Source organism: Nicotiana tabacum, chromosome 1, assembly GCF_000715075.1.
Source record: "Nicotiana tabacum cultivar K326 chromosome 1, ASM71507v2, whole genome shotgun sequence".
Taxonomy (NCBI): domain Eukaryota; kingdom Viridiplantae; phylum Streptophyta; class Magnoliopsida; order Solanales; family Solanaceae; genus Nicotiana; species Nicotiana tabacum.
The window spans coordinates 28,742,941-28,751,224 of NC_134080.1; positions in this window are offsets into that span (position 1 = coordinate 28,742,941).

Sequence of the window (8,284 nt, forward strand, 5' to 3'; positions counted from 1 at the left end):
TTTTGTTTGTTTTGGTTATCAGGGACCCGCCTGTTGAACGGAGGTTGTTGTATGTCGAAGATCGAAGAAGTCAGGAGTCCGCCTGTAGAACAGAAGAATATTTTTCAAGATCAAGTCAGAAGACAATAAAACAGAGGGTTACAACAAGAATCCCCAACAGGAAACAATAAAATCTCCAGCACCGGGAAACAGAAGGTTGCAACAAGAGGTCCCAGCACAAACTCAAGTGCATGGGTCAAAAGGAAGAAAGAGGCGTCTTGAAAGAAGCAGCTGGTGAACATTAAATCATGCCCAACATAACAAGTCTGATGAAGAAAGCCGTACCCACCAGAGGAACCGCTAAAAAGCTTGATGAAGAAAGCCTTGTCCCTAGCAGACCGAGCAAAATGATGAAAACTGGTATTCAGAAAAGCAAAAGGCCAGTATCATGCCCAAATTCAAGAAAGAAAAGCACCGGAGGAAACACAAGCCGACAAGAAAGCAAGGCAACAAAAACAAGTTACAGTCTAGCCTAGCTTCTTGTTTTCTTTTAAACACGGTGTAACAAAGAGATCGGTAAGCAGTGATAACAGCATGCAACAACAGTAACATTGCAGTCCCACGGTAGTCCCAGCTACCAAAGCTTCCCGAACTACATTAACCTGATTCCCCTTTAGCCAGGGATATGTAGGAAACCTTTGAAGCAAAGGTTCGGTTAAATCTTTTTCAAAAAATGCTTCACACGGAGTACTCGGATAGGCTAAAAATCACTCGCTTTATCTTTGCGCGAAAACCCTTCGTGTCTTCGGGCAAAGAGGGGCAGCTGTAAGCACGTGATTTTTACCCTATATGAGAATTACTCCCAAAAATGCAAAATAAAATGATTTTCCTTGGTGTGCAATTTTGAGTATTTTTGTGACATTTTTGGATTATTATTTGTATTTGTCTGTGTTTGTTTATTTGCTAAATTAATAAAAAAAATACAAAAATATGTCGCATTTGCATGTAGGATTTAATTCTATAATTGTTAGTAATTAAATTAGTTTTATCAAAATTAAAAAATTTACAAAAATATGCATCTTTTGCATTTTTAGCATTTAATGTCCAAATGAACAATTTTATGCTTAATTATTACTTAATTGTGCGTTAATTGTTATTGGTAGTTAATTTGCACTTTTATAACTTAATTTAGTTCTTAATAATAATTTAAGTATTCTTATAATTTAGTTTTAGAAAATAAAAGAAGAAAAGATAACAAAAATACAAATAAAAATCGGATTGGGCCACTTCTTCAATTTTCAACCCCAGGCCCAAACAATTGTCCACGACCCAGTCCACTCCACACGGGTCGACCCGGTCCGCCCCATTAACCCATTAACCCAACACCCCTCTTCATTCAAAAAAACAAAAAAAAAAGAAAAAAAAAAGAAAGAACAAGAAACCCTAAAAAACTAAGGAAAACCATCCGCCCCCTCCCCTTGGTTGTCTTCTTCTCCATCACCCAAATGAAGACCTCCCATGGCTGCCTCACCATCATCTTCTTCGCGTACCCTCCGCAATCCGCCATTGTCACTACTTCTTCTGCTTCCCGATGACCAACAACCAGTCGCCATGGACGACTGCCCCCTTCCTCGACGTTGTTGCGTTTTCACGTTCAACCGAACGACCACAAACAGTCCGACATGGCTGCTCCCCGTCGTCGACCTTCTGCCATTTTCCTTCGACACTGCTGTCGAGTAGTTTCTCCAGCTCCCTCGTCCAGCTTTTTCTGCCTCGTCTACATGGGCGGCCATGGCTGCCATCGCGTCGTCTGCTCCGAGCTGCTGTTGTTTCACTCCGTCTTATTCCTCAACGGACTATTGTTGCTCACATTTCTGGGAGTTTCAGCTGCTGTCCATGAAAGCATCGTCGTCATTCAATGTCAAGCTCAAAGTCGAGCTCGACGTCCATGGATGACCCTCAACGTCCATGGCTCGACGAGTACTGCTTCTGCCGAACGCACCCCAGCTACTGCCTCATCGACACAGGCAGCCATGGATGCCAGTGCGTAGACCTTCTCCATCTCCCAGTTCCTCCGAGCTACTGCTGCCACTGGGTTCGTTTTTAAACTATGCCAAACGACCATCTTCTTTGGTCGTCTGCTCGTGTTCGTCATCATTGGTTCGAGCTTTGGTCGAGGCTCGTCAAGTTCGTTGTTTGTCTGGTCGTTGTTCGTCGTTTTGATCCGGTTAGTAGTTTTGAGTTTTATTTTTGTCCGTATTTTGTTTTGATATTTTCGAATCTAAAATCGGCAAATGTTTGTTTTGTTCATGTCTATGGTTAGGTATTTGATTTTTTGTTTTGTTCATGTTCATGTGTTTTGTTGAATTAATTTTCAGATTTCAAATGGAAACATTAGTTATTTTTCATGTTTATTTCATGTTTGTATTGTTGTTTAAGTGAATATTTGTTAGTTTAATGTTTGTTAGATTCAAATTGAAATTTAATTAATTATTTCTTCAATTTGTTTCATGTGTTATGTATTTTCCAGAAAATATTAATGTTGTTTGAATCGTTAGAATCCGTCATGTTTGTTGCTTAAAGATAGATTTAATTCATGTTCGTCTTGGTTTGAAGTTCATGTGTAAATTCAGTGATTTAATGTGAGTGTATGTTTGTTTGTGATTTGCTTGATTTAATTTGAATCATGCATATTGTTGTTTGTATTATTGTCTCTTTGTTCATCCATTAATGGTCTAAATTAACTAGGATTGGTTCCCGATATGGTTGATTTATTTCCATTAATTTGGAGTTTGTGTTGTTCATCATGTTCATGTAAATTGTTGTTGAGGATTGTTGAGAAATTGGTCATCTTGACTATATTTTGGTTGAGTTATGATTAATTGATTGTTTAGAGCAGAGGGGTAATTTGGTAAATTGTATTGCATTCGGGGGTAGATTTGTAATTGCAATAAGGTCGGAGGGGTAGTTTGGTAATTGAACATTATTTTGATTCTTTATGTTAAGCATGGGGGACAAATATAATGTGGTGGGTTTTTTTTGATGTACTTGTTTAATATAATGGGGGACAAGACAAAACATAATGGGGAGGAATCTTGTACTTGTTTAATATAGGCATGGGGAACATATTGTAATGGGTTGGGAATGTGGTATTTGTTTAATGTAGGCATGGGGGACATATTGTAATGGGTTGGGAATCTTGTACTTGTTTAATGTAGGCATAGGGAACAATATTTAAAATAAAGAAGACATTTAATAGTGGGCCAAAGCATGCCATTGGGGGAATAATTTTGGGGTTGGGAATGGAAGACTTGTCTTGCTATATATAGAGTCATTCTTGACTTGAAATGGGAGGATTTTTTTGGGAGAGTTTTTAGGACTTGAATATTATTGAGAGGATTTAGAGATTATTATTTGGGAGAACATTTTTGAGGGTAATAGATTCTGGAAAACATCTCAAGAGTGTTAGAAAGTAAAAGAGAAAGACAACTTGAGCTTCTATTTGAATAAATTCCGTTTGTCTTTTCTCGAGTGTTATTCAAAAATCTGAAGCTGCTGCATCTCGTATCTTTTCTCTCTTCTGCTTTGACTGCGATTGTACTTTTCACTGCTGAGTTTTCAGTCTGTTACTGGGTTATTCTACTGGTTGTTACTGGTTTTGTGGTGTTGCTGAACCTGCTGTTGCTGTGTTACTATTGCTGCTGACTCCTACTTCTTTTGTTCCTGTACTACTGTTTCCAGGTACACATTTGTACACTCTCGGCTTGAAGAGAAAAATGAAATATTAATCAGGCTTTGTTCCTGTTGAATTCCTCCTGTTGGATTTGTGTTTGAATATTAATTTCCCTCTCTTGGTATAAAAATGTAGTTGATTGATTAAATGAGCAATGATGTCGCATATGTATAACTTCTTCATCTAATAATGTTAGTTTACATTAATCGAAGAATAGTTAATCTGTTTTGATATTATTGTGTATTTATCTCATGTTCTAGCAAATAATAAAATGTGGAATGAAAGCAGTTTTTCCTTGTGCAAACGCGATCGCAATTTTCCGTTCACATTAGCCGTAACTTAATAACTAATAAGTTGCGTTTTTCAGCATGTAAATAATTAGGAGACTTTTCTTTTATTTTAGAGACGAACTTAATAGAAAAATGTAGTCGCTATAGGTTTATCCTTTTAAAATAAAAATGAGACGAGCCTCGCCAAATAAATCACAAACCGCCGGGGCCCTCAATAAAATACATAACCATTGACTAGACTTTGGATTTGGCCGTTTAATGAACCTTCACGGCCTCTTCCTAAAATAACAATACGTTAGACTCTTTAGGACGCGCCTTAATAAATCTTACCTTCTTAAACTCGGGTGCACATTTATGTGACCCAAATCCAATTCTCAACGGAGTCGAAATGTGTTTCTAATCACGGGTACATTGATTGTGACGTGGTTCGAGATGCGTGTCCATGACGTTGCAAATTCATTTTAAAAAATAAGAATGAGATGAGCCTCGCCAAATAAAATACAAATTGCGGGGCCCTCAGTAAATATTTGCTTTAAAAATTGTTTAGACTTCGGGATGGACCGTTTAGTAAAATTCCACGATCCTACCCAAAATAAATACGCTAGTCACTTTAGGCGCGCCTTTAATAATTTAATTTCCTTAAACTCGGGTGCACATTGATGTGACCCAAATCCAAATCTCAACGGAGTCAAAGTGTGTCGACGACTACGGGTACATTGATTGTAACGTGGTTCGAGATATATTTTTATAACGTTGCAATTCTTGATAAAAATAACAGTAAATGATAAAAGCGGTTGAAAGATAAAATTTGCACATAAGTTCATATTGTATTTAAAATCAGATAAATAAGCCAAATATAACAGTTGAGCGACCGTGCTAGAACCACGGAACTCGGGAATGCCTAACACCTTCTCCCGGGTTAACAAAATTCCTTATCCGGATTTCTGGTACGCAGACTGTAATATAGAGTCATTCTTTTCCTCGATTCGGGATTAAAATTGGTGACTTGGGACACCCTAAATCTCCCAAGTGGCGACTCTGAAATAAATAAACCAATCCCGTTTCAATTGTCCTTTAATTGGAAAAAACTCCCTTGCACCCTCTCGGGTGCGGAAAAAGGAGGTGTGACAATGATGTTGAGTTGCAAGAAGATGAAGTTCCTTTGGTGGTTGAAAATGTGATTGATGACAATATGAATGAAGAAGTGAGGACTGATATTCAAGATGCCGAGGTGGAAACTCAAAATGATGTGAACCTGTCTAGGAAACACATAATAGACATGCCAGAGCTGGTTGTGCCTAAATCCAAGGCTCCTTTGCCAATGCCACCTCCACCTTATCCTCAGAGGCTCGCAAAATAGAAAAATGAGAATCAGTTTAAAAAGTTCATTGACATGATGAAGGGATTATCCATTAATGTGCCTTTAGTGGAGGCTCTTGAACAAATGTTGGGCTATGCTAAACTCATGAAGGACTTTGTGACAAAGAAGCGGTCTATGGATTGTGAAACTATAAAGATGACTCATCAAGTTAGTACAATAGTGCATTCAATGGCCCCGAAGCTTGAAGACCCCGGTGCTTTCACCATCCCTTGCACCATTGGGAGTGAAGATTTTGCTAAGGCTCTATGTGATTGGGGGCTAGTATCAATTTGATGCCTTACTCAGTTTTCAAGACTTTGGGTATTGGGCAACCGAGGCCGACTTCCATGAGATTACAAATGGCGGATAGAACGATGAAGAGACCATTGGATATTATTGATGATGTGCTTGTCCGGGTGGACAAATTTATCTTGCCAGCTAACTTTGTGATATTGGATTGTAATGTGGATTATGAAGTTCCTATCATATTAGGGAGACCTTTACTTGCTACGAGGAAGGCCTTAGTGGATGTGGAAGTATGGGAACTCACCTTCCGAGTGGGTGATGAAAAAGTGATCTTTCATGTATGTAAGTCAATGAAACAGCCCAACAGTTCCGAGGTGTGCTCTTTTGTGGACCTTGTCACGACAGTGATAGTTGATGACACCAGTGAAATGATAAATGTGGAGGACCATCTTAAGGCTGTGTTGTTGAATCTTGATGTCAATGATGATGAAGGCCGAGTGAGGTGTGTGATGCTTTACATGGAATGGGCTCTTACTCTTATGAGCCTAGGAAACTCTCTTTGGACCTTGAAAATAGGAAGACTCCACCAACAAAACCTTCAATTGAGGAGCCTCCGATGTTGGAGTTGAAACCATTGCCTCCACACCTTAGGTATGAGTTCTTAGGCCCTAGTTCTACTTTGCCAGTTATTCTTTCCTCTTGTCTTACTAACATGCAGGTTGATGCCACATTAGCAGTGCTTCAAAAGTAGAAAAAGGCAATTGGATGGACTTTAGCTGATATTTGGGGGATAAGCCCCGCATTCTGTATGCACAAGATTATCCTAGAAGATGATGCAAAGCCCTCCTTGGAGCATCAAAGAAGATTGAACGAAGCAATGCAAGAAGTTGTGAAAGAGGAGGTGATCCAGTGGTTGGATGTTGGGGTTGTGTACCCCATCTCAAATAGCTCTTGGACTTTACCGGTGCAATGTAAACCGAAGAAGGTTGGCATGACCATGGTTGCAAATTCGCAAAATAAGTTGATTCCTACCAGAACCATCACTGATTGGAGGGTATGCATGGACTACCGCAAGTTGAATAAAGTGACCCACAAGGATCACTTTCCTTTGCTTTTTTTGATTAGATGTTAGACCGATTTGCTGGGTGTGCCTCTACTGTTTCTTGGATGGGTATTCTGGGTACAACCAAATCTTGATTGCTCCGGAAGATCAGGAAAAGACCACATTCACTTGTCCATATGGAACTTTTGCCATTTCTAGGATGCCTTTTGGGTTGTGGAATGCACCGGCTACATTCCAGCGGTGTATGATGGCCATTTTCACCGATATAGTGGAAGACATTTTGGAGGTGTTCATGGACGACTTTAGTATTGTGGGTGATTCATTTGATGAGTGCTTGAAGAATTTTGATAGAGTTTTGGCTCGTTGTGAAGAAACCAATCTTAGTCTCAATTGGGAGAAATGCCACTTCATGGTGGAAGAGGGCATAGTTCTTGGACATAAAATTTCAAAGCATGGTATTGAGGTAGACAAAGCAAAAATTGATGTAATTTCAAGGCTCCCTCACCTACCTCTGCCAAGGGATTTAGAAGTTTTCTTGGGTATGCGGGGTTCTACCGGAGATTTATCAAGGACTTTTCGAAGGTAGTGAATCCTTAATGCAAGCTATTGGAAAAAGATGCCAAGTTCGTGTTTGATGAAAAATGTATGCAAGCCTTTGAACTTCTCAAGCATAAGTTGACCACCACTCCTATCATTACCGCACCTAATTAGAGTTTTCCCTTTGAGCTCACGTGTGATGCGAGCGATATTGTGGTTGGGGCGGTTTTGGGTCAAAGAGTGAACAAAATATTTCATCTAGTGTACTATGCAAGCAAGACAATGAATGATGCTCAAGTGAACTACACGGTGACCGAGAAAGAACTTTTGGCTATTGTGTTCGCAATAGAGAAATTTTGTCCGTATCTTATGGGTGCCAAGGTCATAATTCATACCGACAATGCCACGGTACTTGATGACGAAGAAGGATTCCAAAGCTAGACTAATGCGATGGGTCTTGTTACTTCAAGAGTTTGCTTGGAGATTGTGGATCGGAAGGGTAGTGAAAACCAAGTGGCGGATCACTTATCCTGCTTGGAGGAGGAGGGGAGGCCTTGTGATGGCCTAGAGATCAATGATTCATTTTCCGATGAACAACTCCTTTCGGTATCGGTGAATGGTATGCCATGGTTTGCGGATATTGCTAATTTCCTTATGACTGGTATAATCCCATGTGAGCTCTCTTCTAACCAAAGGAAGAAGCTCAAATGAGATAGTTTGGATTTTTATTAGGATGAGCCATACTTGTTCAAGATTTATACGGATGGTGTTATCCGAAGGTGTTTCCCGGAGGAAGAGTAATTGGGTATCTTGGAGGCTTGTCATTCCTCTCCCTATAGTGGCCATCATGGAGGGGCGAGGACGACTTCTAAAGTTCTGAGTGTGGGTTTTATTGGCCAACTTTGTACAAAGATGCAAGTGAACTAGTGAAGAGGTGTGATGAATGTCAAAGAGCGGGTGGCATTTTGAAGAAAGATGAGATGCCTCTCAACACCATTCTTGAGGTTGATATTTTTGATGTATGGGGCATTGATTTTATGGGCCCGTTTGTTAGCTCGTGTGGGAACACATACATT